General features: G+C 31.2%; 1 protein-coding gene across 1 annotated transcript in view; it reads left to right on the top strand.

Annotated features, from left to right (window-relative positions):
• The window catches only part of LOC112481382, a 121,876-nt gene extending 109,390 nt beyond the window's left edge, over nucleotides 1–12,486 (top strand). Inside the window, exon 4 of the transcript XR_003046886.1 lies at nucleotides 12,007–12,486. The gene's annotated coding sequence lies outside the window, so the exon portion shown is untranslated. The remainder of the gene's footprint in view (nucleotides 1–12,006) is intronic.
• Nucleotides 12,487–12,841: the final 355 nt, after the last annotated feature.

The raw sequence follows: 12,841 nt of genomic DNA, 5'->3' as shown, positions 1-12,841 counted from the left end.
AATTAAATTAGTAATTAAATATTTTTTTAGAAATCTGTAAAGTATTGTATAGGGAATTTCCTGAAGAGTGTTCTTAATCTCACTATGGAAATGTAGATAATTAAATGCACATTGATTATGTTTTAGTTCAAAATACACTCTTCTAAGTAAGTGAATTAGGTATTAACTTATATTAACCATTAAGACCAAGTGGCAAAAAATTTTTTTTGGATTCATCTTATTTTTATTTCTCTATGAAGGATTTAAAAAAGTAAATTAACAATATTTACTTTTTTGAGCACATATCAAATGTTAAAAACCTAATGGAAAATAAAGCAATGGGAGGAATGGACCTCTATGAAATAATCTAGGTTTAAAATGAGCAGGAGTGGGACAAACTCTCAAAAAGGACCATGTTTACAGGGCAACACTGCTGAAGTGGACATCTAGATTTATCATCCAGATGGTACTATTAGAAAAAAATTCAGCCTTTTTTTCATTCCTGCATTAAAAAAAAATTGACGGTCACAGCCAATATAAACAATGATGATCCAAAATGAGTCACTACATAACATCCATCACTAAAAATGTGCTAGATGTGAGAGAAAGCAGTCTGTTCATGACTCCAATAAATGAGGCACATTTGTTTCTTTAGCGATTACAATTAAGAGTACTCGAAGCAATTGGATCACAATAGTAGGTTGGAAAAGGCAGTCTTTAATTATAAGCATATGTTTAGCAGCTATACAAAACCTACATACGTCTAGATTTACCTGATTTTACTAAAAGACAAGTATTTTTAGGTATGCTCTAAAATTTGTGTTTTCATAATTATTCAATAATATATTGATGGAATTTAAATGACGAAGATGTCAGTCATTCCATCAGGAATTTATATAAAGCTATTAATAGTCAAAGATCTAAAGAACAAGCTTGTGATGCAATATAAATAGCAATATTAATAAATAATAATAAAGACAAATATATTTGAATTTTTTTGTAGATATATGCCTCATATCTATTGATAACTATAGATTGACACACACATTTATAAAGAAGACTTCCGCGAAGTAGCTCATTTCTTTATTCAATTGTAACTGCAGCTGGAAATTATGTAATTATCCATTTTGATAAAATTAACATCAGCGAGAGGTACTGAAGGTATTCACAAGAGGCCTCCATAGAGCTGAAGGTCTTCGGAGTGTATACATGTTTTTGCCTTGTGGAGAAGTTTGGAGAAATGAGAGGGAATGAGCATCGTTATGTACTAAATGTTTATGCCTCCTCCCCAAATTCATTTGTTAAAGTCCTACCCCCACAAAGTGATGGTATTAGGAGGTGAGGCCTTTGGGAAGTGAATGAATTTAGATGAAGTAATAGGGGTAGGATCTTTATGTTGCAATTAGTAGCCTTATAAGGAGATACCGGAGAGATTGCTCATCTCTCTCTCTGTCTCTCTGTTTTTGTCTCACTGTCTCTGTCTTTCTCTCTGTCTCTCTCTTACCTCATGAGTATGCAGTAAGAAGACAACAAACAAACCAGGGAGCAGGTTCTCACCAGACACTAAATTTGCCAGCACTTGATCTTGGACTTTTAGCTTCTAGAAGTGTGAGAAATAAATTTCAGTTGTATAAGCTACCCAGTCTGTGGTGTTTGTTTCATTGCAACATTCCAAGAAATCTAAGAGAAGCACAGTTACAAAACAGTCTAAATTCTGTTTATCGTGTGTTTCTTTATGTGTGTGTATGTGTGTGCAACAAATTCCATTTTAGTGTTTTCCATGAATGACTCTATAGTAAGGATACTGTTTGAATAGGAAAGAGCTTTTCTGAAAATTTTTGGAGATTTCATTGAGTTTTGCATTATATTTCTACATAGGAAGCAGTTAATTTGTATGTGATTAGTTCATAAACTAACAATTGTATATATTATGGTAAGAAAAAGAAAATAAATAGGATTGGCTAGAAATGGCTTACAATGAGAATAATAGAATAAAATTAGAAAAATTAAAAAAAGAAATTCAAAGAATTTAATTGCAAATCCAAATATTTTTTAACAGACTAGAAATCTCATCTCTTAGGAGGCATTTTTGTTTTCCTTTCGTTAAATACATGGAAATTAAATATAAGGCAAAAATCAACTCCCTTAAAAAACTGATTTCTAAATAATAATATAACATCTTATACAAATGTGAAGCTTACATTATCTATAGTCCTATACTTTCATTTTGTTATGAATTCAATTAACTAAAATATTTTGTTTATTTCAAAATTATAATGATGCAATAATGATAAATCCTAACACAACTGAGTTCTCGTTATGTACCTGATGCTGCACTAAATCCTTCTCAGGCATGCTGTCTTTAATGTTCACAGCAAATGAATAAGATGAAGTAGTACTATTTCTTGCAGATGAGAAAACTAAAGCATAGACAGGGTAAGACATATAACTATGTAAAGCATAGTTATATAAATCGAACCTAGTTGTGTCTGATTCTAAATTTTGGCTTCAAACACCATAAAATCCCCATTCTCACAAGTCTTTTTAAAGTTGAGATCTCTGAAAGTTTAAAAGCATTCTTTGGCCATTGCTGTAGGTGATGTTCTCCACAGGTTCTAGCAGAACAAGGGCTTCCATAGAGGGGTAGAGATGAAGTTTGAACATAATGGTGGAAGAGCATAGAGGAAAACAATATTTTGTCTCTCTTTCCTTGAAAACCAGAATCTTTTAAATATTTTTACACTATGTGAAAACCAAACAGAAAACTAATATAGCTTGGTTTTGGACTATAGAGTTTATTCTCCTTTCTTCAATACACAATAAATAATATTAGCTTTGTAAGAAAATGCATGAAATGACGTTATTTATGCCATTTACTCTATATGTAACCATTGTTAGTAAGTTCATTAAAATGTAATGAATTTCTTAGAAGAGTTTCAGCAATATAGTGTAATTTGTAGCCTATAAAATTTCATAAAGTTCCAGATACCATGGTCAGTTAGTATAGGCTGTTTACTCCCTTTCTTGAACTAAAGTTCGGAGGTGACAAAGAAATGAGAGGGATGTGGATGGTTCCAAACCAATCAAAGAACTGCAGGGAAAAACATGGGGTTCTAGAACAACAAAACTCTATGTTGTTAAGAAATGTCAGCCTAGAAAAGAAGAATGCCAAGAACATTTTCCTTTGTAATTAATTGCTGCCTCAATGACCAGGGCATAAAAGCCACAGTGCCTCAACAGCAACAGCGTTGAACAGGAACATCTGGAACAGCAAAAAAAAAAAAAAAAATCAGAGAAGCAGTAGGTCTGAAGAACCTTTGATAATGAGTAGATAGATATAAGCTAGCCAAGCTATAAGCATTATCTATTCCGCCTCCTGTTTTTGCATAAGTTGGTAATTATGGAGATGATAAAAAGTGGTCTGATTTATATTTATTTTGAAGATTAAACTAACAGTATTAGCTACAGAGATATTTAAGAAAACGAAAATAGTTAAGGATGACTCCAAGGTTTTTGTTCTGAACTAATGTAAGAATATAATTTCCATTTAATGAGTTAGAAGATACTATAAGAGGAACAGGAGACAGGAAAGAATATCAGCAGCTCAATTTTGGACCTGGTGATTTTTAGATGTTTATAAGATATCTAAATGGAGAGTAGGCAACTTGATGTGAATATGCTGATTTGGGACAGGCTCAGAATAATGAGTATTAATGTATTTCATGAAAACCATAAAGAATTATGATATAACTGGTAGAGAAGAAGAAGACAAAGGAGAGGAAGAAAGTGGAGAGAGAGAGAGGAAAAAAAATTAAAAAAGAAAGAAAAGAAGAAGAAAAGAAAAGGAAACCAATAACTAAAGCTAAACTCACTATAGTATGAATGTAGAGATTTGAGGACCAGCAAAGGAGACCAAGAAAAACTGTGAGTGAGAATAGATAAAAGTCAGGGGAGTGGAGGGCACTAGAAGCCAAGTGAAGAAAGTTACTTCAGAGAGGTCCAGAAAGATGAGATTAAAAACTGGTCATTAGATTTAGCACAATGGAGATAATTTGAGATCTGATAATTATCTCTCGAACTAACCGTATAGTAGGCTGCAAGAGACATCATAACAGATTCCTGAGAATGAACACTATGCACACCAAGTCCTCAATGATAATCCAAAACATTATGGCATGTTACAAAAAGTGAATTAGAACATATAACTTTAAACAAAATGACATACTAATGAATAATTGTTTTATAAGAAAATACTAAGAAACTTAGAGCCTTCTGCATGCCATTTAAACTAAAGCATTATTTAAAGAGATTTTGTAGACTCGAACACATTTTTTTTTCAGAAAATGAAAGAAAACTGGCAAAGAGTTAAGCATTAATAGCAAGAAGCTAAAAATAATAACCAAAAAAGTAAACCCAATGATATACGAAAGGCAAGATATTAAATCAAGAAGATAAATAAAATTAAAATAGGTTTAAATAGAAAAATTAATAAAACAAAAATGAGTATGATTTTAGAAAAGTGCTATAATAGAAAAAAATTGCAAAACTAATTTTTTAAAAAAGAGGGGAGGGTGCAAAGAGAAAAAAAAAACAGAAAGCATGAAATAATTAATTTGTTTCAGAGCTTTTAAAAGTAATGATATATTCCATGAACATTAAATAGCAAAATATAAAACCCTAATTGAAATGGATAAAGTTCATGAAGTTTATAATCAGCAAAAATTATAATGAAAACTACTCTGAATAAACATCTGAAAACTTGCAATGGAAATCTATACCCATATGCCACTTCTTGCCCACTGACCAAAGTCTCAGAACCAGGCACATTATAGGCCAGATCTGTCAGATTTTTAAGAAGTTGATAATTTTTACCTCTCACAAATATCTAGGAAGTAGAATATGTGGGAAATTTTGTTCAACTCAATTTATAAATCCAATGTATTTTCACAACAAAATTTTACAAATTTTTATTTGTATTAAAAGATTATTATTAAAATGCATTAAAAGAAAAAAAGTATAAGCAAAATGTCCTTATGAAAAGAGTTTGATGATCCAGTTATAATTATGTCAAAGTGTGTTAAACATTATTTATTGTCTTTACATAGGTTTTATCTCATGAAAGCAAGTTATTTGGCATTGGAAAATTCCAAGAAGCAATTGATGGGGAAAATCGACATGGACATCTCAATCAAATCTTTGAGAAAATGTCAATAGAATGAAAAAATAATTTTAATGTTCAAAAATTAGAGCTACAAATAATTAAAATTCTAGAAAATGAGGAATAAGAGCTTCTTTAGTTTGCTATTGAATATAAATTACCTTGAGAAAAAAGAATACGACACATAGTCAATGAAAAAACTTCAAACACCTTCTTATTAAAGCTTAAAAGGACAAGAATACTTGCTTTACCACTTATGTTTAAAATATTTTTGAATAACTGGAAAATGCAGTACATGAATTAAATAAGAGGCCTAAGGATTGTAAGGGGAAATTATTTGTTCAAATAAAGAATATATAAACAGTGTCATGGTTTTATGTGTCAATTTGGCTAGTCTGTGGTGTCCAGTTGTCTATTCAAACACTAGTCAGATATTGCATTTCATAGAGGTGATTAACATCTAAAAACAGTTCATTTTACATAAAGTAGTTTACCCTGGATGATGTATGTAGGCCTCATTCAATCAGTTGAAAACCTTAAAAGCAAAAACAGGTTTCTCAGGCAAAAAAGACATTATGCTTTAAGACTTCAATAGAGAAATCCTTCCTGAGTTTTCAACCTGCTGTATAGATTTTATACTTGCCAGACACCACAATTATGGGAACCAGGATTTTTCTATATGCGTGTGTATCGTATATATGTGTGGTATATATATAAAATTAAGATATAGCTGTATAATATATTTATATATTTATATTAATAAGTCTTATATAAGTGTGTATATATAAGATTAAGATATAATATGTTAATATTTATATATTCTCTATGTATCAATCAATTTATCTACTCTGTTGGTTCTGGAGAACTCTGATATAGCTTAGTTATCAACATGATAAATCAAAGATAATCTTTATACATATTTTAAGAAAGTACAAATTGCTTTAAGCAATTTTATATTGTCAACGTGCAAAATTCAATGGGTTTTCTATATACCAGGAATTACCACTTAGGAAAAATAATATAGGATAACAAGTTATTACTTTAACAACGAAAACTATAAATTATGTGGTATTTTATGTTAACAAAAAGCCCGTGGCCTTTATGGAAGGAATTTGATAAATGAGAGGATGTAGTATATTCATAGGGAGGAGATATGTAATTTATTATATAATACATGTAGGTTCTCAAATTAATCAATACTCATCTAATAAAAATGGCACTAAGGTTATGTTGGAAATTTGGCAAGCTGATCTGGAAGCGTAGAAGAATAAAAAGTCCAGGGAGAGCCAGGACGATTTTGAAAAAGAACACACAGCAAGGCTTTCTATGTAGATAATAGGAAATAATTCAAAATAATGGTTATATATGTGAAACAAAATATTCCAGTAGAAGGGAGAAATATCAATGAAATACAATTAAAATTCTGCTCTTCTTTACCTGAAGGCTTAGTTTATAACAGAGATGGCTTTCAGGATAAAATTTATTGCAGGAAAGATGGATTATGTAGAAGCTAGTGTTAGAATTATTTTTCTTTTTAATCTGAAAAAATATTGGTTATTTCACATTAAATCTAAAGTGGGGTGTATCTAATTCAAATGATTAAAAGCTAATTAAGAAATGCCTAAAATGTCAAGTCTACTGGAGAAAATTTAGGAAAATATAACTGTGACCAAGGTACTGAAAAGCTTTTTTAAATGGGCATCAAAACAAAACGAACAAAAAAGAGAAAAAATTAATTTGATGTAAGGTAAAGATTTATGATTAGGGAAGCATAACATAGAAATAGTTGACAGATGAGCAAGAGAATTGGAAGTGATATTTCCATTTCTGAAAATGAGAAATGAAAAGAGACATCATTAAATAAAATAGGATCCGCAGTCTCACAGTCATTGCAGCATTATTCACACTAGCCAGGACATGGAAGCAACCTAAATGTCCACAAACAGTTGACTGAATCCAGAAAATGTGGTATATACATACAATGGAAAGAAAGAAAGAAATCTTGCCATTTGTGACACGATGGATGAAACTAGAGAACATTATGCCAACGGTATAAGCCAGACACAGAAGGACAAATATTATATACCGCTTATATGATAAATCTAAAATAGCTAAACTAATAAAGTAAAGAATGTAATAATGGTTGCCAGGGATAGGAAGGAGGAGAAAACAGGGAGGAGTTATAGGGTGCCAAGTTTTGGTTATACAAGATAAGCGAGTCCTAGAGAGATCTACTGTAGAGCATGTAGTAGAGTGCTTATAGTTAATAATGGTATATTGTATACTCTAAAATGTGCTAAGAGAGTAGATCTTATGTCACATGCTGGATGTTTGATCCCCTGGCTCTCTCAGGGTGAGACATATAATAATAATAACAATGATAAAATTAGATGATATAAAAAATATTGACTTTATAATAAAAGACATACAGTCAAATCTAATGCTTTCTTTTATCAGTCTCCTTTAGTACCCCAAAATGTTTCAGCAAGGGTGGAATAGGCATTGTTCTGAGGTTACTTAACTTATTTTCCTAGCTGATAGACCATAACACATATTAGCTTGGGATTGAATTAAAGTGAAAGAAAAAGAACAATCACAGAGTAAATATATAAGTGCAACAGTCATCTCTTCCAACAATATATCTACAGATAGAAAAAAATCCAATTAGCAGTGCTCTAAACTCTCACCCTGTCTCAAATTTACCCCTTTCCCTCCGAAAATTATTTAAGCAACAGAGAATCAACAGAAAATAGCCAGATACAGAATGGCTTCCAGACTACTTTATCCGAATCTTTTTTGTGAACCTACACAATTTGAAAACAATGCATCGATATTAGAAAAATATTTATTGTATTTGTGAAAATAAATGGACATGGCTGCAACTACCCATCTTGCCACAATCCTCTCTTCTCTTTCCTCCATAGCAGTTTGCATGATCTACATTCTCACATTCCTATCCCTGTTCCCAGAGCATATATTTTCACTGTCTTGGCATCTATTTTTGAGGATGGATATGGCTGGTGACAGATAGGATCTTGGTGAGCTATCCTGGTCCATGACATGACTTCACTGCTCTTAGGTTTTCCCTAGGCTTATTCTGAGAAAATTAAAAGTGTCTGTTCGGGGTTCAGAACATCAAAGAGACAGATAGCTGGCCCTGCCTGCCCAAGGCTCCCACAGTTGTAGTGATTCCTTTCTATTAATTTTTACCCACGAGAAATCTGTCTATTCCTGACTTTCCCTTCTTTTCAAAAACAGTTATATCAGAAATAGGTGCTAGATTATTTCCTCACAGTGAATAAGCATGATGTTTAATTACTACTAAAAAAAAAATAGCATATAAAAATAGTCACTAAGTAGTGAAAAACATTTTCAATTTAACAACATATCAAAGCAAAACATTCAAAATATGACCCCAAATAATATCAACATCTTCTGGAAAATACCCCTAAATAGTCTGACACTATTTTTTCTTCATTTTGCCAGTAGGACATAATTATAAAAATATTAAAGGAATATACACACACGTATATTAATAAATAGGTCCCCATAATTAGCTACTTGATCAGATACCACCTCTCGGGGTCTCCACACTAACATGAAAAGTCAAGATCATCACACATTCTTGACAAGGTGAGTTCCTTTTCCTCTTCATCGTCAGACTCATAGCCTCACCTTAACCAAATGGCTCCAATATTATTTACACTGAATCTCTTTTGATCTGCCTCTTTGTTTTGTGTCATTCATTATAAGATGCTCCAAGCCTGACAGTATTAACCTATATTTGAGTCTGCACATTCCATATTTTACCTCATATTTTACTCCTCATTAACTCCACAAAACCTGTCAACTGTGGTCTCTGGAATTAACACTCCATAAGAAGCACAATCTCTAAGCTTTATTTTTTTCTTTTATGTTCATATCACCTTGTTGTACTAACTGATATATCCCTCTCCACTTGAGAAACTTCCTGCTGGCTTCTCAAATGCTGGTGGTAAGCTATCCCACATTTCTCACTCCATTTATACTGGTAAATGATATATACGGTCTCTTTGCTCAGTCTTCTCCTCACTCATTCAACTTCTTGCAGTCCTCAAGTATATCAAACATGTTTCAACTACAGCACTTTGAACTTGTTACACCATCTACCTGAATAATTATTTCTTACATATCTATTGACTCAGTCCCTCTCTTTAAGTTCTTTGCTTAAATACCACTTATTTGGAGAAGCCTGCTTATACCACCCTGTACAAAGCAAAAGCATCTTTTATCTCAAGCCCTCCCTATGTCTCTGACTTTGCTCAATTTTTATCACAACTCATATCACTACTTAACATATTAATGTATTTATGTCTCATCTATTGTGTTTTTATTGTTGTATTCCTTGTCTCTAGAATAGTATCTAACATATAATAAGTGCTCAATAAATATTTGCTGAAAAGATTAATAAGCAATGAATAACACATTACAGTCAAATATATGTTCATACTTTAGATATAATCATAAAACAATCTGAAGGGTCTATCAATGTTCTCTTTTTAATAATATCACAAGATAAAATGGCTACAGTGGAAAGGGTGTATTTTTAACACTCTTCAGGTAACTTACAAGATTGTATGTGTCTTACAAATACAAGAAAGTTGGAGTTCTAGCAATCTTATACTTTACATGAATTAGAAGTTATTTCCTATCCACATTAAATCTTTCATGTCTTACTATATAATTGAATAAACATAGGCTTTTTTAAATTAGAGAATAGAAAATTACATTCAAAATGAATGGGTAAAGTGATGGTTTAAAAAGACATGATTACAAATGTATCAGACTCCAGTACAGTTCTAGGCTTTCATTAAAATTTTGCATCACAATTTTTACTTAATATTTGTTTAATTTATGCAAATACAATATAGGTGTTTGAAATTTGTTAGGATTACAATGCCTTCTATTATTGTATCAGTAAATATACATGTGAGAGATGCTTATAATCATGGTATTTTAAAAAGCCTGGACAATTTAAAGGACAATAGCATATCTTTTACACACATTATAGCAAACATAAATTAGTCATTCTTCTTGGAAATAATCATTAGTATATTGTCAACTCCCTTAATATACTTACTAAAATTACGGCTTTAACTTTGTATTTTATGCAAAATAAATTGCCTATAAGGTCAAAGAAAAAAACTGATTGGAAAGGGATAAGAGGAAATTTCTGGAGTAATCAGAATATTCTATAACTTGGTTTATGGTTGGTGGTTACTTAATCAACTGTTTACTAAAATTTGTTGTAGGTAAATTATACCTCAGTAAGAAAAGAAAACAAATGAGCACTTTCTCTGCTTTACCCCTGGTGATCTCAAGGTCGAAGAGTTATGCCTCCTGTTTACATGATGTATGACATATAATGGATACTTTAAAGTCATCTAATAAATAATACTCAAAGGAGTGATCTTTATGAGGTATCATTCATTACATGACATTTAAAACATTTTATCATTATTTCTGGAGTAATTTGAATATTTTCAAATACTTGACCCTCAAAATAGATTGTCTATAAGAAAAAAATAAAAATACTGATTTTATGAGGTTCTGAATTTATTACAATATTTAAGAAATGTATGTAAAATGCTCTTTTTATGAAAAGTGCCCTATAATTCTGGCAATAAATGAATAGGATCACAGATAAATTCATTATAGTCTACTTTTTCTTTTAAAATGTGTTTTCTATTATTAAGTGTATATCATAGTTTTTTTTTTTTTCCTTTTCAAGCAACAGCAGAAAGAAATGAAGGTAAACATAGTATAAGCACAGTGACTGCTCTGTTATTAACAGAGCTATAAATAAGAGTTTTAGCTAATATAGATCCATGAAATCGTAATGTAGTTTGTTTTCTTTTTATATCACAATGATGACAATAAATTCAGAACCAGATCATTATAGGGTGCTGCAAAATGGGAAGTATACCGCGGTATAGGTTAATTTAATCACCTGCAACATTTTCTGGCAATACTTACGTATTAGTATGAAAGAAAATGCAGAAGTATAGAGATTAGTGAGTATTTCATTTGTTACATATATGGATTTTAAAATCAGGCCAGACCGCTCTTTAAAATTTTATTAAGTAAATATATATTTGCTTATGTATAAGGAGGCTTGAGAGAGACAGATAATTCATTTGTACCAATTTCTAATTCAGTTTAACTTTATCTATTAAATGACTGAATAAATATAGAGGAAGGGGATTCAAGTTGTTTTGTTTACAGGAAAAAAAAAAACAAATACAACTTTTTAAATTTACCTGCTTGATAAGTTAATTATACAATTTGCTATTCCATTGTACTGAAATTTAGAATATGACTACATTTAAGTCTCTACAATCTACTATTCTTGGGCTACTTGCATTCATCTTATTATAGCTATCCTTTGATTTTGTCCAAGACAGCAAAGCCTTATAAAAAATGCATTTCTATGAAGAATAGCTATGGCCATAATCCTTTAAAATAATCAAATGTAAATAAAACACTATTTTATCCCTACAGATGATTTAAAGGATAGATATTGAGACTTTTAGCCATAAAAACATTCACTTTGCTTTGATATTTATGTATAGAAAAGTTATTTATTCATTAGACGTTTAATATACTGGAATACCAGGGGACCTTTGTTCGGTAACAAAACAGATTTCATGTTATACAGATTTTCTACTCAAACTCTTATCAGTTTATTCTTGTCTACTTTGCCAGCACATTGGGTATTGCCTGTCTTCATTGACACCATTACATGATTTTAACTTTTGATTTAGAAGCATCACCAGCTAATTTTCAGGCATAATGAGTTATTATTATTATTATTTTGGTTGTTGGTATAGGTCAACAAGAAAGTGTGACTCCCAGTCTGGCTCTCAAGCTGAATGTGGACACCCTCTCTCAAGTCTCCATGCCCAGCGGTGCCTCAAGGATACAATCTTGAGATAGAAATGTGGTGATGAGATCATCTGGACTAGGTACATGACCAAATCCAGTTAAGGCCCCTATATTTAAGATCTGACTGGTGAGTGCAGAGGTCTACACATCTTGCGGCCACCCAAGACAAGCCTCATAAGTAAGTTATCTGGTTTATTAAACCCTCACCTACCAATCTGGAGTGGTTCTCCTTTTTCTTGTCTCTCCCTGCTTTCCATGTTTGGGGGGCAAGTTTCAGATTACACCAAGACATTCCAATGAGGTTTCAAACTACAAAAAGTATTTTTTTATACACACACTATTTCATTTCCCTCCTAAAATCTTATATTTTTCTTTCAGATAAAAAAAAAATGTAGAAAAGTAATATTGGATGGGGTAGAAGAGTAAAGGGAATTCTTTTATATGATAACATATAGTACATCAATATCTTTGAAGGATTAAACACATAAAAAAGATAATTATAAAATAAATTAGTACATTTGTGTACGCCTGTATCATTTTCTGCTTTCATTACATTTAATAAATACAAAAAGATGAGAAGTATGCCTTCACATTACAAAACTTAAAGGCATTCGTAACCATTTAGTAATAATGGTGTCTTATTAAGTATATTTCTAGCTTTATTTTTCATTTTTTTCTTATCTTATTTTACACATATGTTCTCTTAGGAAAACATGAACAGTGAATGGCTCAATTTGACAGACAGGGATTATATTTTATCACTGAAATTCGAAAAAAGGA

This window comes from Pteropus alecto, unplaced genomic scaffold (assembly GCF_000325575.1).
Source record: "Pteropus alecto unplaced genomic scaffold, ASM32557v1 scaffold72, whole genome shotgun sequence".
Classification (NCBI taxonomy): Eukaryota; Metazoa; Chordata; class Mammalia; order Chiroptera; family Pteropodidae; genus Pteropus; species Pteropus alecto.
This window is presented reverse-complemented; position numbering and strand designations above follow the sequence as displayed.